The sequence below is a fragment of the Phasianus colchicus genome, chromosome 1 (assembly GCF_987193195.1).
Source record: "Phasianus colchicus chromosome 1, bPhaCol1.hap1.1, whole genome shotgun sequence".
Classification (NCBI taxonomy): Eukaryota; Metazoa; Chordata; class Aves; order Galliformes; family Phasianidae; genus Phasianus; species Phasianus colchicus.
Window position 1 is genome coordinate 83,204,145 of NC_143436.1, and position 26,826 is coordinate 83,230,970.

At 41.1% G+C, this 26,826-nt stretch overlaps 1 long non-coding RNA gene across 5 annotated transcripts in view; it reads left to right on the top strand.

Annotated features, from left to right (window-relative positions):
* LOC116242343 (uncharacterized) overlaps positions 1–26,826 on the top strand; it is a 232,213-nt gene that overhangs the window by 65,528 nt on the left and 139,859 nt on the right. For 4 of the 5 annotated variants that reach the window (XR_016471181.1, XR_016471183.1, XR_016471184.1 and 1 more), the window contains exon 3: positions 16,837–16,913. This is a non-coding gene — a long non-coding RNA (uncharacterized LOC116242343). Of the gene's footprint in view, positions 1–4,270; positions 4,351–16,836; positions 16,914–26,826 lie in introns of all 5 variants that reach the window. The other variant, XR_004169722.2, reaches the window with a different exon arrangement.

The following is a 26,826-nucleotide window of genomic DNA, read 5'->3' on the forward strand; positions in this document are numbered from 1 at the left end:
TGGTAACGTCCTGTTTCTGAAAATAAAAGGTGTGGCAGGAGGATAGATATTAGAGCAGGTTTATGTTCCCTGGTGTAACTCCACATCAATACTTCCTCTACTTACGTTATTCACAGTGAAAGAACACACACAGCAGTTATGAGTTGCTTATCACTGTATGCTATTTTACACGTTACTCACTCTCTCCACAGTCTAATGTAAGTAATATGTGCACACGTGTACCTGGCACAAGTATTTGCTATCAATTGCACTTAACCAATTATGTCTAAGTCTTGTCTGTGTTACAATTAGTGATCTTGTTCCTTTAATACATGTCAGTGAATACTGATGGAAATAGCTTCCAAAATGCTGAAAGCTACTGCCAAAATAAAGGCAGCAGTCTTCTTGTCATGTTGTTAAGGACAAAAATTAACAGGCTTTTATTGCAAGGGATATTAACTGGAAGAGATTATCCATTAGGAAGGGCAGAGACTCCTTGTGGTAGATAGATTATCTGGGAGAGTCTTCATCAGTGGTAATTTATTAAGAACAAGAATGGTGGAAATAGTTGAGACAGCAGAGAAGACCATGGTATCGGGTTATCCCTTTGGCTTCACCCACAGAACTAGGTACTCCTTCATCCCATTTTTTCATTCACTCCTATTCTTTTTTTCTTCTTCCATTTATATATTTTTATAGTGATTATACGTTCTTTTTCTTCTTTGATAGTTAGTGTGAACCTAGCCAGCCCTGAAAATTGAGTTATTTCATGGGCTGAAGCCATGTGAGCAGCAAGCTATCCTTGTAATAAGAGAGAGCCAGTGGGAAGGAGCAAGAGTGAGAAAGTCAGATTGTCTCTCACACCAGTAATATGAGCCAGTGTCTAAGGCTGAGACCAGGAACTGTCCATGTGTCCTGTGTGTAGCATGGAGGCAGAAGATTATGTTGATTCCACCCCCTTGGGCACGCTTACCATGTTCATCACAAATTCGTTATGACTCTTAACACATAGCACAGCTGAGCAGCTGTCCCATGCCAAACTGTCTTCTATGCCCTACTGGGGGTAGTTTTGGGGGTGGATATTCAGCTCCACTCTCGACCAGCTTTGGGTTTGTCCCTCAAGGACAGTTACTAAAAGACCTGAAAGTCTGATTCTGTTTCTTTATTGGCTGGAGGAGATGAAAATGGACTCCATACGCAGAAGCCAGCTGGGATGTGAGCAGAATTGGCCCATAAAGCTCTGGCTTAAATGAGTTAGCAGCATGGAGAGAGAAAGTGGTGGGAGGGAGCAGGGGAGGAAAGGAGAACTGGAGAGGGGAGATAGATGTGCATACTGAGAAGAGTGAGGAATATGCATCAGCTCCATCTCCTTTTTCTGAGTGGTTTTGACAGAGAGCTCCATGGCCTTCAATGACCTCAGCTCTTATCGTCCTAGGGTTGATGTGACCTTCTTGCTTCCCTGTTTAAAAGGTTTTCTTTACTCTATTAGTGGCCCATTCCTCCTCCCCACCCCCAACTCATTTCTCCTTTTATAGCATGTTAATGAGCAAAGTGCTTATGTAAATGAGAGGCAGAAACAATTGGTTTGAATAAGGAATGAAATTGTCAGGGTAGAGGCAGACTCCAGCTTCACTCCAATAAGTATCTGATGCTCATGAAGGCCTTCTTGCTTTACACTAGAGCTGAAACCATGACATTTGTGGGTTTTATTTTTAAAATTTATGCATAGTAACATTAACAGTGATTCCTGACTTTTTGGTAATACTTATATACCGCTTCATGTGCTTATAGAATTGTGCAAACATTAGCACCAATTTTAATTTTCTTGCTGTACAAAGAGAACTCAATAGGGAGAAGGGTTTCATCTCTCCCTAGCTTGCTATCTCTATGCAAATTTTGTGTCCATTTCTAATTGTTCATTTAGAAAAGTGATTTTATGCTGTTTTATCAGCTATTCTTAGTGTGGATGCAGTCATGCTAACGTAGAAAGTGCTGGAGAGCTGTGTAGCTTATTCAAACTGGATTGTTACTTGTAAGCACATAGAAATGAGCCTGCCTTAAGGGGCTGTTCTGTTTTTACAACATTAAAGCAACGTATTTTCTGGTGTGGGCAAATATTGGAGGTGTTCTGGGTGATGTTGCCCCATTTTAGTAGAGAAAACCTCAAGGTTGTTTACTGTAAGCATGGCAGGATCTGGATGTGAATTCTTTAAGAAAAATTCTCCTTTCACCAGCTGCTTTTCACCAGGTTCTAGCCAGCGCCTGAAATTAACTGTGTTTTGTCAACACTTGCTAAGAAAAAAAGGTACAGGTAGAAAAAATAAGATATTTGTACGAAGTCTAAAAGTATTAGCAAAAGACAGAGTGGAGTTTAGGTGCCTCAAAACCCATTTGTTTTCCTTCACTGACATGAGACTACAGGAGTTTGCCATATAACTTGCAGCATACGTACAGGGACATTTCTTACTTTTGATAGTAGGGTCACTCAAGCACCTCGAGGCTGTGTGGACAGGGTGAATGAAGCTGAGGGGTAAAGAAGCAGCTTTATTTCAGGCCTAGAGAAATGTCTCTGTCACAAAGGCCTTAATCTGGAGACCAAACCTATGGCAACTCCTTCAGGCTTTCCCTAGCAGTATCTCCACAGAAACATCTATGGGAACCTGATGCATCATTTATATGAGGACTTGTGAAAAAATTCAATGTCTGTGTTATGTAGTTTCTATCCTATGGCATCCAACACAGAACTGTACCTACATATGGGTATAAAAGGGCAGAAGTAACGACTTGGGGCTCATTCAGAGTCTGACCCCTGCCCAAGAATTCTTTCATTATTGCCATAATTTGAATTTCCTTTTACTGTCTCATATAAAGATGCAATTCATCCACATCTTTAGCTTTCCAAAGCAGATGAGACCTGAATGTCTAATGTAAACCTTAGTTCTGTGAAAAGCAAAGCCAAAGAAGCAGAGTTTTCTGCAGATTTTTGTCTTAAGACCAAATCCCCATGTATGTCTTCTGGTGTTTGTTAAGTGGCAAGCACATATATTTTCTGCCCATGAAGGCATTAAAAGGTCCTCCTCCACCTGCATGGCTTTTTGCACAAAACTGCTCAGAGCCTGTTATATTTGAGACTTGTGCTTCTCTGCCAAACTGAGTTGAAACTGGCCAATAAACTCAATAGCTATTAGGAGAGACTCTCAGGCAGGCGGTATGATCACACTATCCAAAGAAAATCAGAATAAAAATAAGCAAAACCAGATCTGTCTGCAGATGACTAGATGACATCTTTCTTCCCTTTTTCGATTGATCTGGTGATCTCTAAAGATCTTTGGGTCTTTAGGATGGCATCCTGGGGAGAGTTTCTGCTGGTAATATGCACTAGAGTTTTACCTTATAGTCCTCATTGCCAAGAAGCGTGTTGTCAGACACAAAGTGGGTATTCACTGATAGGTGATGCACGCTGGTCTCACCCGGAATTTAGGAGTGAGATATTAATGCATAATAGCACTAGTTTTAGAGTGAAGCCATTGCATCTGGTTTCTCCCCATCAGACCCTGTGCATTCAATCTTTGGAACTTTTTCACCTCTGTGTTGTCCAGCAGATTTTGCACGTCTCCAGCAGTGGCTCAGATTTAAAATGTTTCCTCTGACTAGCTTAATGAGGTTAGTAAAAAGACTTGCTGAAGCTTCTGATAAGCCTCTTGGTTTTTATTTTCTTGGCCTTATGTGAATCAGGCCTTTTGAATCCAGCCACTATGATCTGGAAACTGGCCACCAGCACTTGGGTGTTGACAACGTTATTAAAACAGGTCATTATTTCTGAGAACAAACTCCTGGCTTAGATGAAGCATGTGGATTCCCACTGTCTCAAAGGAGACAGAAGTACCTGGTGTATGTAGATAACCCACCCCCCTCTGCCCTTTCCTAAACAACAGTGCCCACACCTTAACCCTGGCCCTCTCCGGCAGCTCTTTTGATCAGAAATGTCTATCTGTTCAAGAGCCCCTTTGTAAAACTACTGAGGTTTTACACCAGTATCAGGCAAACAATGTATAATATAATTTAGAGGAGAATGAGGGATTATTCATTTGCGTTGGACCATAACAAGAGTTTCTCAGATTATTTTTTTGTTGCTTGAAGAGGGAAGGAGGTATGTAAAACATTAACAACAACAAAAAAAGAAAATATCCTAATTCAGCTAGAAATTGGGTTGGTTGGTTTGGTTTTAAAAAATTTTTTTTTTGTTTGCTATTTTCATTTTCTTTTCTTTTAAAATTATTCTTTTTAACAGTGTAATTCTATACCTATCTGTGTGGATGCATTCTGAAAAAATCCAAAGGAAGTAGTGAAAGTTGAAATGCAGCGAGAGAGGTAAGAGGCCAGAATGCTGTCCATGTTTGCCAGTGTGGAGCCGCCACAAATGAACCAAATATCTTATTTGGAAATGTGAACTAAATTCATATAGAGGAGGAAAAAAAAAAAAAAAGCTGTGTTGAATCTCATTTATTTTGAACTACAAGAAGGTGATATCACATGGGAAATTACTACCGAAGGCTGGAGAAGACAGGGATTAGGAATAAAATTGCAGAGAAGGCTTGCATGGATGAAATTAGCTGATGAAACAAAACTGAGGCGCTTTCAAGACAAAACAGATATCATGAAGGAAACATTGGGTGACCTCGAGGATAACAGAAGCAGAGGGAAATTAGACAGAGCAAAATAAAAGGTTCCATTCTTGGGATTAACATGAGAATTTCTGCTAGGTGCCAGAATAAATAAATTCATAAATTGGAAATGACAGAAGGGAGAAAGAAATGAGGTATTAGTCATCCTGTGATCAGCTAGTACAACTGTCAGCTACCTCTGGGATGCAGGTGAGAAACAAGCAAATGCAATTTTAGGATGAGCAGGATTCCTGAGCCAGACAGGGAATTTTTAATGTCTTTGTATGAAGCTTTTCTAAGGCCTTATCTGGAATATCGTCTTTGGTGCCAGGGCACTCACTGGCTAGATGAGCTCCAGCAGGAATGGATGCTGAAGAAGGCTATAGGGATGTCCAGTAGAATGGAGAGCTTATCATATGTGAGGAGACTACAAAAGTGCTCCACATGCCTGACAAAACAAAGGCTGAGAAAGGATATGCTTATTCTCTATAAACACGTTAAGGGGATAAACGTCAAGGAGGGAGAAGAGCTATTTAAAATAAAGACAATGTTGGCACAAGAGCAAATGTGTATAAACTGGCTGTGAATAAAAATAGACAGAAAATTAGAAGAAAGTGACTAAACACTAGAGAAATGGGCCTCTGGAACAATCAGACCAACTAGTGCAGATGAGATGTATTTAGAAAGACAGAAGAAGGCATGAGGAATGCCTGTGCTCCCCAGTAGTGGTGAATGAGCACTCTCACAGCTTGAGGTTGTTCAACTCTTTTCCCTTTTTTCTCTCTACCCTGGCCCCATTACATTCAGGACTTGACTGCTCTTACTACAATGGAGGCAAATGGCCAAACTATGTTTAGGTTGCTGTTCGATCTATTGAGAAAGATGTTTACCTAACGTGCTGCCTGCAACAGGAGAGGATTGGTTTCTGTACCCCAGGGGATACCCTGCTGTATGATGTTCTGATTTCTTCTCCATCTCCAGGGTGGAAATAAGGATTCCCAGTTTTTTTCCTGCATAGTGCAACTTCGTTAGTTCGTTACAGCAAACCAAAAATGGTGAAATAAAAGTAGCTACGTTTCAGAGGGTTATGTTTACTTCTGTGCATTTCTTCTTTCTTTGCTTACCTATCAGCTGAATTTTGTCTGTTTTTCATAAATGGAGAAAAAAACTCTTGCACCAAGTAGATTTTTTGAGAGAGCTGTGTCTTCCTTTTCATGGGCAAAAGAGAGTGGGGAGATGGATGTTAAGGATAAGTGAATTATTTCTTTTCACTTTACATTGACTCACTGATCTCTGCATTGTACATGTGGCATAGCTCAATGACCATGGAAATCAAGGCAGGACTCTGATCTGACTTAGGCTGACTTCAATTAGGAAGAGAAAAAAATTGAAAAGGGAGAAGAGGAAATTAACAGTCACAGTGGATTCCAGGTACATTCCTGATGGGTAAACAATCCCTGGTGAAGTGAGTCACGTAGAACAGAAAAGCAGTGGCTCAGCATACATCTTCATTTCAGCGTGAGAAAGATGGAGATCAAGATAGTGCATGCTCATAAGCAGAGCATTGCTAAACTCTTAAGAATTGTTTTGACTAGTTCAGACTCTATCTATCACATTTGACATTCACCAACACATTGAATTTTTTCAGCTTTCACGCCTCTCTCAGCCACCAATCTGATTTAAATGTTGAATATTGCATTCACTCCTTGCTGCTAGGTAAGGCCCTGCTTGTGAACATCTGCTGCCTTTGTGGTAGCAATGGGGGGACAAAAGAATAGAAGAAGCATGAAAATTGCTTTAGCTTTGAGGTTTGCCTATGGAGACAGCACCAACCAGGAGCCTCTAGAGTCAACCTGAGATGTAAACAGAGGTGTATTTTAGTGACCAATACTGGGTTTGAGAAGCAGACTGATAGGGAGATTTTAAAATACCTGTGAAGGGAAGAGAGCAGAGAGAAAATCCCTGTGTGCTGCTGTTCTGTCTTATGTTATGACTGCGGCACATTTAAAACACAGTTTAAAGTATCAGTTTGGTAGACTAATATGTACGGGCTCATCCTTAATAAGTCCACTGGTGAATTATTTTAGGTCTGAAGACCTAAAAAAGTCATTTGCCTGCACAGGCTGCATTTCCTCTTGGATGGTATGGGTAGAGCTGTTAAAAATGTGGACAAATCTCTGAAAAGTGCTGATGGGCTTGGTAATGATGCTGGTGCTGTCCTAAAGAGAGACTGGGGAAATAGCTCTCTGAAGCAGATGTAAGTTGGCTGGAACAGACCTCATGTAGGATAGGCTAATCTAATTTTAATCAAGAAGTGGCTGTAGCTCCTCCAGCTGTGCTTGAATTGAGTATGCATTTGCAGGCTCACATAGCTCATAGCTACTGCCACACACAGAGCTCTGGCCAGGTGGCAAAACGGACTTGTGAAACAGGGCACACGTGGCTCTATACGGCCCCAAATGCAGCAGAGGCATATGTGGGAGGGAACAGGGTGTTAAAAGCATCATCTGGTTCAGTGTGCTTACAGCCCGCATGGCCTGCCTTAACCCCCTAATGTGGTGCTGCGTGGATCACCCAAACTTCTCTGCAGCCATGTGCCTAGTTGGTGTTTCTCTGTGACACGGCTACTGGCCCTGCACCAAATGGTGGCAAAGCAGGATGAAGAACTCTCCTCCTGAGGTAAATGGCAGCAGGGAACTGAATCCACAGTGCAGGTTATATCAGACACTCAGGTGAATTCAGACTAGATAGTTTGTGGTGTTTCTGTCACTTAGTCATGCAAGAGTGAGTATTTTTTGCTGGAGAAATAACCGTGTCTTTTCTACATCTTTCTGCCCACAGCATCACAGATTTAAGGACAGATTGGACCATTGTGGTCCATCTCTTCCAGCTGCATGAGAAAATAGGCAGTCTCAAAACCTATCAGCTCTCCCCTCCTTCATTTAAAATTGTATAAAACTCTTGGAAAAACAACGGGTCTCAAGGCATGATAGCTGCAGATGAAGAATGCACTCTGCTTCCATGTAAAATATTAGTATAGTACGTTTAACTATTTGGCCCTGGGCTTTTCCAGCTTTGCTTAACGTGTTTTTTTTTAATCATGAGCTCTTCCGAGGCTTTCATGCAGACCTGCAGTCACCTGCCAGGAGAATACATTATGTAAAGGCAGGGTAATGGGGAACGAGGGGAGAGGAAAGGCTTTATAAAACTGGGAGGCCTGGAACAATTAAATTCAACCGACTGACAGAGCAGGGGAGATGAGTTGACAGTAGAAAGATAACCTGTTTGTAAATGCAGCCCTATTTTATCTTTCCACCAATTAAATTAAGTTCTCTTTGGCCTTCAGATTAAAAAAAAAAAAAACACCTAAATAAACACTGTTATGCTGCATACATCTTAATACTTCTAATCTTCTGACTAGCAGAGCAAAAAATTAATATCTTCCTGCCTTGGTAAGAGGGAAAACAGATGCCGTGGGGAGGAGGAAATGGGAGAGGATGAGCAACCCTAGGTTTTTGCATTTACGTGTCTACACACACGTGCATGCATACAGAGTCAAAAATAGCTTTGTGAAAGGATTTTTTAGCCTCATTGTAATAATGCACATGAGCACATCAGCAGTGAAGATACAGCAGTCAGTGACCCCAGGCAAAAGTAGGATCCTGGCTTCAGCAGTCTTGTCTCATGGCAAAACTACAGGGCCCTGGCTTTGCTGTGCTATAGCTTGAGAATAAACCTCACCTGCTGGCAACCCTCAGGACAATGTGTGCTTCTCTTGCTCCATGAAGACATGGTGTAGATGAGCCAGGGGCTATGCTCCCTCACAGCACTGCTCACAGGATGCTCTGGAAGTGCATGCTTTTCCCAGTGCCCTTGTTTTTTGCCTCCTGCAAACATGCTGCTAAGCATTCGAGTGCTGGAGGGGTGCACAGCTGTGTTGCAGCCAACAGAGCCCCCTGTATCTGAGGGCAGGAGGGGAAAGGCAGCTGATGAATACTGTATGATCAGAGGGAGGGAGACGGGGCAGGGGCTGCTCTTGCATCAGAGAAGCAAACAAATGTACACACTTGGGAGATGCTTTTGATGTTGGCAAACATCTCTGGGTGCCTTTCCCCTGTCCTTCCCCTGCTTTACCAGGCACCGTGTTGCTTAGGTTTTCCTTTGGGGTGCCAGATAGTGCTTCCTGCTTTCCCCATTCTCTTTCCCAGGCTTGGTCCTCCAAGGGGAGAGGTGTGCTTGCAGCTTTTCCCCTTGGCCTTGGAGGTGCCCTGTTGCAGTACCTTGGATCAGACTATTGCTACATCAGCTTTCCATATGGAGCAGTTTTCTGTAGTTCCAAGGAAGAGCTCTCACTTCTTATTGGTTTACTTACCACTCCTGTAATTTCTCTTCTTTGAAATGTTTTTCCTTTTCACAGAATGGACCTCAACCACACGTTATTTTTGTATCCCAAATTCTTAAGTACCCTGGTGTATTTGGTGCAGGCGTATGCACGGGTGCAGACCTTCGGAAAAGGAAAGCTATGTCTGGGAAGATGATTTTTAGAAGTACTGCAGATCCGTTTCATTTTTATTTTAATTGCCGTTGATGATAAAATGCCCCCTTCCTGACTTCAGCGGGGAGTAGAACTGAGTTAATGGTACCCTTTCATAAATCCCACTCACTATGCAAAAAAAACAAAACAAAACAAAACAAAAAAACTATAGTAGATCCCTGAGGTGAAGATTTTAATCACACAACACAGGCAGTTCAGAGACAACAAGAACTATCAGAATAAACAAAAAATATCACAGATAACTAAAACTAGAAAGCTTTCTTTAAAAACAATTCCCATCGTTTTCATTCTACCATTTGTTTGTTTGTTCTTTTTCCTTCCTTTTGACAATATAACTATATTAGTGACTTTTTATTTGACTTTTCCATGCCCTTTCAATCCGAAAGGTTTCTATTTTACATTAAAATAGCAGGAAGAGAAAAGAGGTCTCAACTGAAGAGATCAAAACACCTGTGACATCTGCACACCTCTGCCTCACAGTACGGCTGCGGTTCTCATTGGCAGAGGAACCTTGGAAACTTAAAACACACTACAGCTAAGACCATTTCGTTAATTAGCCACATAGGCAAGAATCATTGTATGTTTTCCATTTCTGCACTCAGTTGAGCTTTCTATGGAGGACAGCAGATAAACAAATGGTAAACAAAGTCCTAGGTTTGCTGTGTGCCAACTGCACTGCAGGAGTGATTTTTGTGCTTGCACTCACATCCTTGTAGATGTGACCCTGAAACCACTTGGGTGGCTATCGCAGATCAACCAGTGCAGCATAAATTCACTCCAGGTAGCTGTGCAGTTACCCATTACATGGGAAGAGAATGAGAAAAAAGGCAATCTCTGGAGATCTTCTGCTGTTTCTAGTTTCTTCATCTTCCTCAGACTTAGAAATGTTAAATAGAAATGTAAAAATGGTGCATATACATGCATGTAAGAATAGGAAATATTTGTATTATTGGTCAAGTACTATGTTTTATTGTTCAGCATTGTGTGAGCAGACAATATAAACACGACCTGTTGTGTAATTCAGGCCTTTCCCTTTCCTCCTTTCTGAATTCATTCACCTAGATGTTGTTTTTTGGAGGGGACCATAATTTTTTTTATTCTTAGCCACTAATGGTAGTGGGGAAATATTTCAGATGCTGCCTCCTCTATTTCCATTCTGAAATCTGTTGATTTTTCTTTAGCAAATAGGCCTGGATTTAGGAAACTAATTTCAGAACAAATAAAAGTGGATAAATACAGAGCAGGTGCTGACAGAATTTCAACAGGGAGAATAGCTACAAGGTGCAAATCGATTTTCTAACTGCCCATCCTATGGAGGCGGGTAGCAGCCTCCCCAGAAAAGGGCAGGACAGAAGCCTTAGTAATGTCCAATTGCAGCTCAATTAAGAGTATAAAAGTGTCCCCCTGCAAGCAGGCTTTTCTTTTTTATGAGCTGTTAGACAGAGAAAAGAGGATGGAGCTAGTAAAGTGGAAAGGGACTCCCTTGGGCAGTGTGTTTAGGATGCTCTGTTGCTTCTTTTCTTTGGTCCTCAGGGCTTCTAACAGCTTTAAAGATGTGTTTATGCTGGGAGACCATTGCCTCCTCAGCTGCAGATGGAGGAGCGCGCTTCTTGCTCTTCCTGCAAACAGCATTGCAGTGATTTCCCTTCTGAGCGCTGTGGGTAAGTGAATTACATGGAATGAGATTTCCTCTTGTCTCTAGATAAAGCTAGGTGACCGAGTGTAAAATTGAGAGAACTTTGCTTTCCCAATCTATCACTGCCCTCCCTCGGCGCTCTCCCTCGTGTACCTATGGTGCCTGATTCACTGTGGCTTAAAATGGTGTGAAGGCAGCGCAAAAGATAGCTAACTCCTTAGCGTGTGTCCCGCCGAGGTGGCCAATGCTCACTAAAAGTGTGGCCCAGAGGGGCCTTATTATTCTACTCTTGTTATTCTTTCCATGTCACCAGTGCAGCAGTTCATATTTCCTACGGGGAGCCCATGATGCTCGTGGGCAAAGCTGGGGAGCGCCAGGCTCCTTCTGCAAGGTCCATCCGTGTGCTGCTGTCTGATGCTGTGTGGGTGAACGGCCCCCTCTGCTTGGAGCAGCTAAGCTTCTGATTGCTGTAAGCTTCTCTAAGGCTTGATCCTAGCTGCTCTTAAAGCCTGATCCTTCTCCTAGGAGAAGGGCAGCTGGAGGGATGTGCATCACACTAGCAGCTAGGAACAAAAGCTGGTTATCTCTCGCCGGTTACTCCAGAGGTCACTGATCCTGCATTAGGAACGGGTGAGCTGAAGCTTATAAGGAAAGTACCTATGATTGCTGTCTGGCTGGAGAGGAGTAAACACACAGGAATGTGGGGCTTTGGAGCAGTGTGTCAGCTTGCTAAACTAAATCTCTGTTTCCACTGTAGGCGAGTGGGGTTTTTTAACAAGTTTCTGTGTTACAGAGGCTTTGCTGGTAAAACCAACTCAACCATGGGGGTCAGAAAAATGACCTCTTTCCAATCCAGGAATGTAATATGATCTCTCTCTCTCTTTATTTTGCCCAAGAAAACTCTCCTGAAAGAACTCTTACACTCTCCCTCCATAGGTCAGCTTTAGAGCATGGTGTGCAAGCTGATAATGCTCACAGGTATGAGTGAGAGCAGCTGCCTGTAACCTTTCTGGGTGAAAGGACGAAAGGGCTGAGACAAGCATAACCTTCCAAAACCATCCTTGCTGTCTGATCACACAGCAGCTGTGTGTGCAGCCTTTAGGATTCTTCTACAAATTATCCCTTCTGAGCTCACATGAGGGAAATGATAAAACTGCTACCTGTGGTTGACGCTGACGAATCTTCTCTCCACATAGAACTATGCGACTGCAGAAACCTGAGTGAGAAACAGTAATTTCTTTCTAGAAAGATAATTAGATATATGAAATGGCCTTGTATATGAAGATATATATGGCCCTGTATGAAGGTATGTAAGTGCTCCCCTTGGAAGACATAGAAGAATGTGGATAGCATGGCTGTTGGCATGTAGTTATCATCTGCAAATGTGAGGCATTTTGACTGAGGTTTTTCTGCCTGGATCTTCTTGGGCAGAGCCCCATCCTCTGCATAATGCTGCTGAAGACAGTCTGGTCTCAACTGCAGGAGAGGTTTGACAGTGGCTTTTTCCCCTGCTATAAATGTTGAGTGATATGGGAAGGCAGACCAGTCCTTGAGGTAAGAAACTCATGATACACCTCTTGTTTAACTGTTAGACTGTGGGATAGAATGGGGAGGCGGCACTTCCTAAAACTGAGACAAACCTTCAAGCCCCTCTTAAAGTGTTATATACCTTTCCCAAGCTAGAGAAAAATATAACTTCTTTAATGACTACTAGACTTACATGTTTAACCATCTTAAGTGCTATGAAGCCACTGTCAATGCCTGGCTGATGGTGTTTGACAATACTGCCTTAAACTGCTCATAATACCTTGCTATTCTCCGAGCATCAGGTTGGGGAGAATAAGTGATTGGGGTATGGTAACACAGGACCTGCTTAGGCTAGCCTTGCTGATGCCTGTTGCCTCTTCTTAGACTATCTGAATCAAAAGTAGAAAATTTCAATCCACTTAGGGTATAGAGAAAAAAGATACTTAGAGTCTCCTTTGTGGATATGGCTCTTAACCTTCTAGCTGAGTGTATTAGTTGGTTATAGCTTAACTCCAGGCTCATTTGCACTGGAAACAAAAGCCTGTAAGCAAGGAATGATGGCTTTGGCTGTGTATTTTTATTTTTTGCCTTGGAAAGATGATTAATAGTGTCATATAATGTTGCCTGGACAGTGGGACTCTTGAGAATCTCAAAAAAATTAAAATAATAAAAAAAAGGTGGTCTCAGCTGCTGTTATGTAACTTGCTGTTTTTCTGAAGATAAGAACTCAATAGCCCTCAGTAAGGGGATAGAAACCAGCTGTGGTCACTGGAAGCCAAAATAGATATGTATACCCTTATCCTGGAGGAATGGGATTGATGGCAGCAATGAATAGTGTTTGGCATCTCCCAGCACAGTAAGTAATTTTAGTGAGTAATTTTAGCTTTTCCTGTGTTCCCTGTTCTGGGCAAAAAAAGCTGCTGCTTTCTCCTCTGAGAAGTGGACATCAGCATGGAAGGGGCATGAATGGGTGGATTCAGTTGATTCTTGTTGTGTGAAGACTTCAGAAAAACTGCCAACTCCTAAGATGAAAAGATAGCCAAAAAAGGAAGTAATGGTTCATGCAAGAAGAAAGTTATCTTCTTTGAGTTTACATGGAGGTGGATGAGGAGAACTAGGTGGATAGAAAACCAGCAGTATTTTCCTACAGAGTAGGAAAGGCAGTACACAGTTGCCTTGGGTGACTTTTTTCCTTCTCTGGAATATTTTTAGATTAAGGGAAAATATGCATTTCTAGGTAGAGGAACTGAAATGTTTGGGGGGACTACCATGTATCATACCACCTAGAACATCTGTACTGGGGTAACACTGCAAATGTTATGAGAGACTTCTGTGGAGTTGTCCTTTGCACTTGAAAGAAAAAATGCAAATGCTTCTCAGGGTAAGGATGATAAAAGCAAGAATGGCTTGTAAACCACAAGTATGCTTCATAATGGAAATTAAGCTGTTGTGAATCTTCTTGTTGCCACTGTGTGGCTGTAGATGCTGCAAGAAGCAGCCCCAGACAAGTTGCCTTGAGCTGCCTTAGCTTTTCTCTTGGACAAGGTGTAAAGGCAAAGATCTCTGGTATGATGCAAAAGATTGAGTTTCTCTGTGTCCATGTGGCTTGGAATGGCAATGATAAAGGCTTCTAGGAATTAAGAACTGAATGAGCTTCATGCTTAGCTATTTATATGGCACTGTAGAGCATGATACCAAGGACTAACGATGAGAGATCTTAGATCTTCAGTCTTTAAAACAGTTCTACAGCTAACTCAGTACAGAGCTAGTGTAACTCCAAGTGGAACATCTGGAGAAAAAGTGTCCAACTGAGTAGCTTGTACTTTGAAAGCAAAATGTCCTTGTCTAAGTAAATAAATAAATGAATATCTAAATCCTACTCCTTCATCATGAGGTGATCTTCTCTTAGACAGCTCAAAAACATCTTAAGGGTTCTTGAATTAAACTAAGTTGTACCATTTATGTAGTATCTTTTTGGTATTTAAAATACAATAAGGTTTTTGTTTGTTAGTTTGTTTGTTTTTAATTTTAAACTGTCTGTGTGACCCTGGTGGTGGCTGCAGCTAACCAACTTTAAAAAAGAATTTCAGGATTAATTCCTAGAAGGCATGTTTTCTACTGAAAATGAATTACACATAGTCATTATGTTCTTTTCCCTCCTGCCTTAAGCAGGATTCCAACTAGGATTTACTATGCAGTGACCTCCTTCCCTGTGAAGTTCATATTGATTCAGGAATTTGATAGTTCAATATCCCCCTGGGAGAAAGACAGTATTAAGTATAATATCAAGTGATTGGAACTGTGCAAGAAATCACTTTTCTATTCCTACATCTTCAGTGAAGTAATATCAAGTTCTTTAAAATAGGAGAGTAATAGAATAAACTGTTAGTTTAAAAACAAAACTAAACAATCCCATCCCTGGGATGTTGGCTATTCTGGCATGATCTTTTCCAACCTTCTTTACCTTTTAAACCACAGAAGTATTCTCCTGTCAAGACTGATGTAATATTGCATATACAATTTGACTTTTTTTTTTTATTTAAAGAAAATGAAAACAAACACAAAACATCATCTCTCTGACAGCTTTCCAGCCCTTATTCCAGGACGTCATTAGGTGATGCAGTTTCATCAGAACCAGCTGTGCTGGGCCTGAAATCACCATAGCCATTGATATTAGGCATTGGCAGCACCTACAGACTTGAGCAAGATAGTTCTTTAACACATGCCAGCCTTGGCAGAGTCACTACGTTGTTGGCTATAGCTGCTAGTTAAACTCTTGGTTCTGTGTTGTTTAACTTACCCTAAAAGAACACAACTTTTGTCCTGAAGAGCTGCAGGCAATGAACAGTCCCTCTCTTGAAACCTACCAGGAGACTGTAACCTGATTGCTAGTTGGCTAGCAGTAAGAAATGCTGAATTGCTGTGGGAAAGGGGCATGTGAGTAAAGCTGGTCTTTAAGCCAGGGGGAAGACAGAGTTGGCTCAGCTTTCTTTCTTACTGACCAAAGGGAACTGCAAGGAGATAATAAATGGCAGCTCTCAAATGATATCTTACAAGGGCTGGCTGCTGTCTTTCTGTCATAATCCAGCATATATTTGGTAGTCATTTCTTTGTGGTCACTGGAGATGAATGTACCACCACTAAACTGGATTTGGTGCCTCTAAGCAGGAGACGTAATAAGAGTTATTGACCAGCCATCAAAAGTAAGGCCTCTGTTCAATATCAGTTCCCACTTTCTGTAGGCAAAACCACTTTCTGGGTAAGAAAAGATTCATATTCCATGTAATCTAGGATTTGGATAAGTTATAAAATAGGATCATCCTTGAGGAAGACACTAAAATACAGTCTTGCTCCTTTAAGTTATATAAAATAAAAAATCAGTTGACTGAAGGAAATAAAGTGGAATCACATAATCTTTTGTAGCTGTAATTCTAAACTTAAATGGGAATGAGAATATATTTTTTTTTACAGTCTGTGGCTTGGACTTCTGTATTGAGACTATGGAAGTCTTACTTGAGACTTTTTCATTTCCCATATCCTTCCACTGTCAGTAGACATTCAGGGATGGATGCTCATGAGTGTTTGAATTTGCATCTGAAGTCATGTCTTTTTGAAACTTCTGTAATGCTTATTTCTGATTCTTCCTGAGCAGAAGATTGGAGACCACAGAATACAAGAATTAGCTAGTGGCAGACAGCAACATGAGGAGTCAGAATATTGGGAGTGTTGCACAGCATAACACTTTCAGATAACGATTTTTTGGAAGATTTGAGCAGGAAAGGTGCTAACGATAGATGATCTTGCCCTTCCTGGATTATACAGGCTATAGGTAACATGGGAAAAGCTTTTCTCTGCAAGTTTTCTTCTCAGAAGTGCTTAATTGTTAGCACTTTGGCTTTGGTGGATTCTACTTTCCAGCAGGTGTTAATGGACTGATAAGATTTATCTAGTCTGATAAGTTCCTGTATAAGGCCAGCTGTTTTGGTTCTAAAAATAATAATAATAAAAAAAATATGCAGAAATCGAGGGTGTTTAATAGAACCTCATTGACCCCTTTCTGTAGCTGTCTTTTCCTTAGGGGAGCAGCACAGCTCTGAATGCAAGTTCTATGCACTTGCTTCTTCTTTTTTTATTTTTTAATATTGTAGAGTTGTACCAAATTTCTTTGTAGAAATTTTATGGAGCTCTGGGGTAAAACCAGTCTGAAATAGTTTCTGATCTTAAAACCGACTCTTGAAGAATAGCCTTGAACTTCTATCTGTTGATCCAGGCCTTGCAGTTTTCACACCATTGTTTCAAATGACTGACACCATCCCAACTCCCCCCACAGTTTTAGTTCCTCCTGAGTTATCTGCAGAAGGTTAGGGCTCATCTGAGCTTTGGCAAATGATGAAATAATGCAGTATTTAAACGTTAATGTGGGGCTAATAACCCATGTGGATTCACTTCAATTCCTTCTGCTTCTTTCCTCATAGGTTTACTTTCACTGTAGTGCATCAGCCTGTGTCTCAGCTACTATGAATCCCTCCACACCTCACTAACCTTCTGAGAGGTAAGTGCTTTTCTTGGAGACAGTAAGAAAATGGGAGACGCCAGCCTTGCTCTCTGTAGTGAAGATGTGGCCTGAAAAGGCCTTGTGTCCTCAGTTTTAGGGTACCAGCTCAGGTTGGCTGTAGGCAGGACTGTGGAGGTACTTGGGCCATGTGCTGCCGAAAGAAGAAGGGTATCTGTTTAGCTGTGTGCTTGTCCTAGATTTCCAGGCCTTTAGGTTTGAAGACCAGATGTGGAGTAGCACTGATTTTTAGGTAACCATTATGTCCTTTGAGAATGAATCACAGTATGATCTATACTGATCAAACTTCCCTGGTTCTCTTAGAGCTATTCCTCCAGTAACTTGTGGGGGGGAAGCCTATTTCAGATTCTCACAAAATCTAGTGTCTGAATGGAAAAATGCAAGTGCCTCGTTTTGAAGGGGCACAAGGATTCATGTTCAACCAGCCATAGCCATTCAGTCTAAAATGACACTTGCAGAACTGCACCAGAATATGGGTCCTTCCCATGGTTATGGTTAAAATGAAAGTAGCTTAATTGGGATTCAAGCCAACAGAAGAGAATTCTAACATGGTTAATAAAATCTGGAAGCGATGCTGTGAGATGGCATGGAAGTACTGTTTGGCCTTTGGGTCAATGGGAAAGGTGCAAGAAGGTATTTTCTTTAGAAAAGAGAAGGATAAGTTTATTAAAGACAAACAGACTTGTGTACTGATACTCTGCTGTCTTTCAACAGGTAGGGAAAAATAAAAGGGGAATTGGAATGTTATGCTGTGAGGAGCCTGAGTTATGACACGGGTACCTGCAGATTTCCGTATTGCTGGAACAAAACAGAACCTTATTTAGCAAAGCAATGAGTCAAGTTGCTTGATTTGCTGAATACTGTCTTGATGAGATCAGTTTTATAACTCAGTATGATTACTTTTACTAGTGCTTGAAGCATTAAAGTGAGATAATAAGTGGCAAAACAAAGAAGCTTCAGGTAGCTTGCATTAGACTAAAAGTGTAGGGAAGGACACTGTGCTATAAAAGACTGGCTTTCATCTGAATCCCGAGGAAGGAGCAAGTGACAACAAATCAAAAATAGGCTGTTTTTTGTGACCTGGAGTTCTCCACTTTGACCACAACTGTTCACCTTCTTTCCTTGGAGCAGCTGCTGATAGTACTCTACATAAGGTGTTTCAATGTCTGAGAGGGTTGGGAAGTAACTGGAAGCACTGAAAGTTTTTTACATTGGTACCCTGACACCTCTACAGTCTCAGGGTATAAATATTATTCTGCTCTTACCTCTGTAATGCTGGCTCTCCCAAACGCAAGCCCAAGTAACTATTTTCATAAGGCAGGAAAAGCAGTTTTTTTCCTGTAGCTTGAAAGCAGAGTTCTAGATCTCCTAGAAGGCTCATTTCATGTCAGGCTCCTGACATAAAACCTCTGCCTCCTTTCTGTTAGCAATGATAATATTAAGAAATTCTACCTATAATAGCAACAAAATATGTTGCTATTAGCTTGTGAGCATGATTCCTACTTGTCACAACTCAAGCCACCTGTGAATAGTTACTGTGACACTATATGATTATCCTGAAGCCTGATGATGCTAGCTCTACTGAAGTGCAACTTTTCTCTGTTCCTTTTATGCTGGCTTTGGACTATTTTTTTCTCACTGGGACAGACTTCATGGGCTTGGGAAGAATGATTTGGAATTGAAAATGATTTTGACCAATTGGAGATACAGTCCAAAATGAAACAGATGAAATTCAAGACAAGTGTAGAGATTTACCCTTAGGAAGGAGAAATCAAATGCAGTGCTAGGAAAGGCCTAGTGGATTAAATGATCTGAAAATGGCAGGAGTATCACTCCATCTTCAAAGGGAAAAAGGAGGGAGGGTAGAAACAGTCCTGAAGGAAGGATTAAAATGGTGCTTGTATAGAAAAAAGGAGGGGAATACTTCTAAGGAGGCTTTATCTGGAGTATTTTGCTCAGTCTTTGTAACAGCTTCAGAGAAATGAGCTCTAGGGAAAAGGAGTGTTGTGAAGACAGCCTCTTAGGGGAAGTATTGTAATACAGGTAGATGGGAACGTAAGAGGGCTTGTTTACAAGACACTCAGGGAGGATGCTGAGTAACCTTCCCTCTGGGCTGGTGAAGAGAATATGAAGAAAGAGCAGACTTGAATAGATGCCCACTTAAGAAGGTGGTAGAATCAACAGTCTCTTATTTATTTTTTTAATAAGTGGTTATATAAAGATCTGTAAATATAACCAAGATAGGGCTGTCTCTTATTCCTCAAGGAACAGTAGAAGGGGCTTTCCAGCCCTATGATTTTGTGATCTGCCAGTTGGACCTAGACTTTGACCTTGAGAAGCTGTTCTTAAGTTTCAAATCAAAATTACCATTTAAGAAGGAACAGTAACGGCTTTAGAGCCTTCCTGCATAAGCTTCTCATGTATTCCTTTCCATCTGGAGCTTGTCTTCATTGGGTAGGGATCATACAGTTGCCACAGTGCCAAGACCATTCTGTCTGTGACCAACTCCAAGGTGCTACTATTTGGAGGTATATCCAGAAATTACAGTCTGCTTCTTTTACTGCCTGTCTACAGAATCAATGTAATTGAAAAATACTTGTAGGTCTCCCACTCAGGATCAGGCTTTAGGAGTCATCTGCTTTCCAAACTCCACCCTGCTTTATTATTCTGTTTTTATCTTGAAAGAGTTGCTAAGAATTGTCCATTGCAGGTACTAGCTGACAAACTACGAGCTAGTAAAACACTGACTTGAGAGAGAGCTAGAAACCTGGGCTGGGTTATGAAGGAAAATCCTGTAAACCAGAGCTATAAATGCACTGCAGATGAAATTGCCCTCCTTGCATTGCTGTAGCAAGACTGGGAACTTTATCAAGGGTAGCTTAAAGGATATGTAAATCTTGTGTATAGGCGCAGTTACAGAAAATACAAGACTTAATAATTTTGTCTTCACTAAAATATGCCTTCCATCCCTCTCACCTCTGTTGTCAGTGGCTTACTTTCGGTTACCTTCCTAAAAGGCGTGGTTGTATCTGCAGAAGAGTCTCAGGGTTGTTTTCCTGCCTTTCCTCTTTCCTTTAAGTATCCTACTCACTCTGTGCCTTGACATAGATGGTTTTCCAAGAGAAGCTGGGCAGTAGCTGGAGGACCATAGTGGTTGAAAAGTGTCAAGTGAATGAAGTGAAATATTTGGAGTGATGCTTTAGAAATGCCCTGATTAGAAGGAAAGGTATGTCAGGAGTAATAGAAACTGCTTATCTTCCCTTTCCTTGTGATTACATGATCTCTCTGAGCATTATGTACCACCTGATACAACTGTCTTGTAGTAGACACATGCGTGCATTGTTCCAGAGAATACAGAGCTAATATGGACAGCTTTCACCCTCATGAAGAAAGAGAGTATTGCTGAGACAACAAAAAATTCTATGGAGTACAGAGGAGGCAGTATTCTCCTTTATAAAATAATCTGTTGGAATATCCTAGGCAACTTCTATTTGCAGTATAAAATATTGTCCGTGGCTTTTCTTAGATGATCTGAAATTACTGTTGTGGCAAATTGGAAACTTAGGGATCTGTGGTCTGGAGGTGCAGCAATTGGGGAAGCAGTAGGGCACAGGCAGGGAGTTTCCTGGAAACCTGAGCAGGAATCAGAGCAGCTGAGTTGGATCACTAACTCATAATCCTTGTATAAACTACTCTTGTAGTACATAGTAAGTGGCTGGTTTTTTTCCCCATATACTTCCGTAGTCTGTTTTAATACTCTGCTGCTAATTGTAACAGCCATGTACTGTGAAATTTGCTCAAGATGCTCAGTAAAACATCTGCTGACAGTTTCAAGCTTGTGCTTTCCCTGAGTAGCTTCAAACTATTGCCCTACCACCTATGTTCCAGAAAATCTGGAATAAAGATGCATAAGGATGGGGTAAAGGAGGACAGTGGCATGGTTGCTGTTGCAAGTAGTTTATAGTCTGGGTAGTTTCTGGCTAGAAGCTGCAGCTAATGCTGTGACCGCAGGGGGTAGTGACAAAAGGTACTTACTGTTTTTCCTTAAATGCGTAATGATAATATACAGTTGCTGATATGACTGCCTGAGGAGATCTTGGCACTTTCTAATATAACATTAAGCTTTCTCCATGTACATCTTCCTGCATTCTAATGTGTCTCTCAAATGCTTCAGTAGGCAGAGACTACAGTGAAAAAGGTATCGTATTCTGCTAATGCTGTTTCTCAGTAACAACCTGGGTGAGATGCTTAGTCAGGCTGCAGCTGTCATGCTGAACATCTTTCCTCTGGCAAGCATAAACTTCATGCTATGTAGTTACATCAGGGCCTTCCCCTTATCAAGGGGCTGCACTGGGGGAACTGTGCATGCTAATAAATTGCCCCCACTTACATTTGCCTAATGAGGTACCTCAAGACACTCTAAGGCTTTGTTATTAACGTTCATAGCTACTTCTCTCTGGTGCAACGGAAGAAAGGAAATTATGGGTTTGAAATGGTAACAAGTAACTGACAGAGCTCTGAGGTTTGGACTCTCATCCTTTGATTCCTCATCCATGTTAGCCACTTTTGAGGTATATTTCTTGCACTCAGCGTCTTTCATAGAATTTGATCATCAAGCTCATTATGAAATTCCAGAATTATTTTTGTTGGTGGTAGATCAGCTACGGGCAGTGAATTGTCTCAGGTGTGGAATGTGATGTACTTAGTGTAATGAAGGGAATTCAGCACTTGACTGATCAGGGAGGCCTCGTATTGGCTGTCTTTTGACTACTCTGGTTGCCAGATTTCTGCCTACAACCTGACTTGCCTTGAAATTGTCACTTGCTTTGTAATTTGGGATACTTAAGGCCTAAAACAAATACCTTCATAGGCAGACCTGTAAGAACTTTATAGATAGGCAGTTTCCATTCGAAAACATCTATAACGGTCAGAAAGGAACTTCTGTGTTTCACATCCAAATACCACAATTCAAATCAACCTCACTACCAAACTCTTGGGGCTCAAGTGAGGCTTTTGATACTGGATTACTTCTGCAGCCAGTTTGAAGTTCTCATTTAATCTCTTCCAAGTCAAATGTGTCAAATCATAGAGTAACGCTGCCTTTTCAAGATGCAGGTGCAATAAGGTGAAAGCCTTATAACTACAAGCGATTTAATGGAATCTCTTTAATCCCATTAGTCAACGAAGCATTATGAGAGCCCATTCTGTCACACTTGTGCTTCAGACATGCCATGGCCTGAGGCTAGGCTTCGGAACTGAAGTTTTAGCTTCCTGAATCCCAACCTGATTGGCAATTTGTCACCACTAAAGTGGCAATTTTGAGTTTCTTTCCTTGTCTGAGCACTTGAAATGTGTTTATTCTAGGGGTGGCAGAGGTCCCTATGCATGGCTTTGAGCAAGCTGGTAATAAGCTTGATTCACACAATCACCTTCCTCAGATCCCTCCAGGAACATCTTACGCCAAGGCTTTCAGGATCGAGCTACATGTAATACAGACTATAGTCTATACAGTCTTCCCATTTGCCTTTCCCATTGATGTGTTACAGCTCTGTAACAAAAGAATCCGATTATTGTGGAGTGGATTGCCCTGATGTTTATATATCCCTGAATGCTGAGCTTATCTCTTTTAGGCAGAAATGCATCCTTCTGATTATTGACCTGTCCCAGAGCACAAGCTGATAAATTTATCCATGGAGCCATCTTTGCTAATAGTGCTGTGTGTCTATCCTGTCAGCTTTGTTCAGGAATAAGACTTCACATCTCAGTTCACTGCATGCCCATCCAGATATTTGTGTGGGTGTGGAACCTTGTATTTTGGTAGTTGGATTTGCTGCACCTAGCCCTCTGTGATGGAAAATACTCTGTGTAGCTCTTCAGCTCTGGTGTTGTTAAATCAGAAACAAATTTGTGACATCATGTACTGTTTGCCAACCGGAGTAGAAGGTCATTCAGATTCCAGCCCATCTACTTCCAACTACCCAGGACATTTAGGTCATAAAAGAGGCGTAGAGCTGAGACAGAAAGTTATAATCACTGCTAGCTCCTTGAAGGTTATAAAACTCACAAAATGGCATTGTTGTTGACCTAAGAAAAACCTGGGAGATCTGTTGAGGACTGTCATCCTTGTCTCTGCAATCCTAGCCAAACTAACTTGGCACCTGAATGTTGGAAGATCACTTCTGCTCATGCTGTGTAGCGTTTTGTGAACAGGTAGCCATGCCACTGTGAAGGAAATCAGTTTCGGTTTTAAAGACGCTGTGTCCTCTGAAGTCTCATATCATTGCTGCAATGCTGCAACATCATCTGGTACCCCACCATGCTCAAGGGCTGATTCTGCACTACACTGTGCAGACTTGTATCCTCAGTGCCATACCCAGCTAAGCAGCTTCAGTCTGCATCTATCCTTCCAGCAATAAAGCTTTTCCCAGTGTTTAAATTTAATCTCTTTTACTGCAGTTATATCCTGTAGGCTCTTGTTTAGTCTACCACAGACATACAGAACATTTAATTCCTCTTTTAAAAGAAGTTTAAATGTCACTGTGATTTGCCCCTGTCTTTTTTGCTAAAGAAGCCCCCAAATTATTCTTTATTCATAGTCATATTTTATAGCCTTCCAATAATGCCTGTTCTTCACAGGAATAGCTGTTATTGATGTGTCTCTTACTTGGGGCAGGATGTTCCTAATCTAGGTGTAGTGATGCAAATGATAATTTGACTGCAGTGGAAATGGTGGAAAAGTTATTATAATCACACTAAGAGGAGCAAGATCATTAAAGAAAACAAACTAGTAAGATGACATCTAATTGCTAAATAGGAATCGCTGTAAATGATGAAGTCTCAAATACAGAACTAGGACTGAAAAAATCCTGTGCTTTTCAATTTTAAAGCAGTTATTGGTCTTCTGAGAGGAGCTGAGTAAAACTTCAGTGTTTTTCTTTGGGGGAAGGTATATTAGTTTTCATTTTTTTGTTTTTTTTTGTTTTCCATTTTATTTGTTTTACTTTTAAACTCCTAAGAAAATCAAATAGAATTCTAAAAAATAAGATAAAATTGTTTCTAAGCAATTGGAGGACTTTTAATACATTGAAGTGAGATGTGGTGAAATTTGAAACTGCTCTTTAGCCAGTACAACTGGTTGAGCTGGACATGAGTTCCAGTAATGTTCTGCTCCTAATCACTTATTTTCAAAGGCAAGAAGAATGTATTTATTTTCTTCATTATATATAGACAAACATATATTTTTATTAAATACATATTTATATATAAAGTTTGCCCATTTCATCCAAAACATGGACATATGTTGCTTGATGCAAAAATAAGTAACTGGTAATGCTGAGGCAGCTAAGGGAATTGCTAAGCAGAATAAATATGAGAGAGCTTCAATCTGGGACTTTGTGTCTGAAAGGTGTCATGGCATGGAACAGGAAGGAACATCCTCTTTACATTGTAGTGCAGCCAATTTTAAAATGCAGCACTGCAGTTTGAATACCTCACTTCCAAAACATCCTTCAAGGAGCTGGAGGTTCTTTTGTTGGACTCCCATATTTGATGCAAGGTCATCATGATTGAGGCTGTGTCCAGAAGGGTTTTGAATAGCTCCCAGGCTGGAGCTTCCACAGACTCACTTGATGACTTGTTCCAGGGCTTGATGATAATTCCAGGAATGGAAAAACAAACAAACAAACAAACAAAACAAAAAAAAACCCCACTTTTTAAAAAAATGGAGTTTCTTGTATTTCAGTTTGCACCTACCACCTCTTACCTTTTTGCTGGATATCATTGACTAGAGACTGACTGTCCTTTCTACTGCCTGCCAGCAGGTATTTATACACACTGATGAGATGCACTCTGAGTCTTCCTTCCTTGAAGATAAGCAATCTCAGCTCTTCCTCTCAGAAGCTCCAAGTCCTTAATTATCTTAGCTGCTCTTTGCTGGACTGGTCCCATTATGTCCAGTGTTGGGTAGAGGGAAAAGATCTTCTCCCTTAACCTGGTGGCAATGTTCTTCCTCCAAAGAGGCTACTGACTGCCTCTGCTGCAAGGGTACGTTGCATCAGCAGCTTGTTGTCCACCAGGATTTCCAGAGCTGGTTTCCATCAAGTTGGCTCTTAGCATGTACTGCTGTATGAAGAATCTGGGAATCTCTTTGCTGAACTTCTTGAGATTCCTAGTGGCCCACTTCTTCAGCCTGACAGAGTCCCTTTGGAAGCAACACAGTTTTACATCTTATCTTATCAGCTCCAGTTTGGTCTCCTGAAAATTTGCTGAGAGTGTGCTCTGTTCCATTGCTGAAGTCGTTAGAGAAGAAGTGCAATGACATTGGCCCTCTCTGGAGTATGCCACAAATGACTAGTGTCCAGCTGGGCTTTTTGCCACTTATTACAGCCCTTTGACCCTAGCTATTCAGTCAGTTTTCAGCCTCACTATCTACTTAGTTTGTAGTTCATCAGTTTTCCAATGAGAATGTTATGGAAGATGTTTCAAAATATTTACTAAAATCAAGATAAACAACACCTATTGATCTTTTTTCATCTTCTGAAGTAGCTGTTTTGTAGAAGAAGGCTAGCAGGTTGGTCAGGAATGATTGTTCCTTCATAAATCGATGCTGACATCTCCTAATCATATAATCATAGAATTGTTTGAGTTGGAAGGGACCTTTAAAATTCATCTAGTACAACTCCCCTACAACGAACAGGGACATCTACAGCTAGATCAGGTTGCTCACTCTTCATTTGTCCTTAATTTGCTTGGAAATGGTTTCAAGAATCATTTGTTCCATCACATTCCCAGGAATTAAGGTAAAGCTGATGGGACTGTAATTGCACAAATCTCCTTACTCTTCTTGAAGATGAGTGACAATTGATGATCAAGAAATTATTGGTAGGAACCAAATGCATCAATTCACTTCCTTTTTTTTAGGATTTTTTTAGGTTTTTTTTTTTTTAGTTTTTTTTTTTTTTTAGATACTTCTTTTTAGGGAAAAATTTGTCTTTTTCTTGGGGATTTTAAAGCCATATATTAGGCTGGAATAACTACTTCTGTAGTGAAGACTGGGCAAGTGTAAGGAAGTCAGAGATTGGGACAGGTTGCAAGTTGTAGCTGGGAGCAGATAAAACTTGTGCTCAAAATGCCACAGAAATAAGGGCATTTCATGTCTTCTTTCCTCCAACTAAGGACACTTAACACTGAGTAAGTGGCCAGCACAGCTGTCCCATGCATCTGCAGGTCACTGCTGCAGTGACATCTAAGGGCTCCTGCTTTCAAAATGCTGAGTGGGTGGGAGAGGACTGCAGAACTGGCCTCTCTACCCTTCCTTCTCCCTGCTGCTTTTGTTCTCTGCCTTAATTCCCTTTTGAAGGGCTGATATTTTATTCAGCAGCCCCCGCTGTGCCAGAGCCCATGACAGAAGTTTCTCAGAAACACTCCGACGACAAAATGCTCACAGCTGGGCTTTGAAACTCCAGGGAACGCTGGGCAGAGAGGTGACGGTGGCAGGGAGCTGTGAGGAGGGGGACAGAGAGGGGACAGAGGGACAGGAAGTGCACTATTTGTTAGGAATAATGAGGCGAAGATATGGCAGTGGTTTTTTATTACAAATAATAGACAGTGAACTTCAAACAACAGCAGTGAGTCGTTAAAAAAAAAAACAGCAACAGAGTTAAATAAATGCCTAATTAGCCAGCACCATGAAGCTGGAATTCAGTGCTCCAGAGATTCTTAAGGGAGAGTCAATAAATTCACAGCTGTTGGGATTTTTTTGTTGGCTTTTTTTTTTCTCTTTTTTTTTTTTTTTTCCCCCCTTTTTCCTCTCCCCTCAGGCACAAAAGAAAATCTGAATGAGCCCAGGGCTGCTGTAAAGGTTTTGGCGGGCTTCCTCTCCTTGTTGGCACCA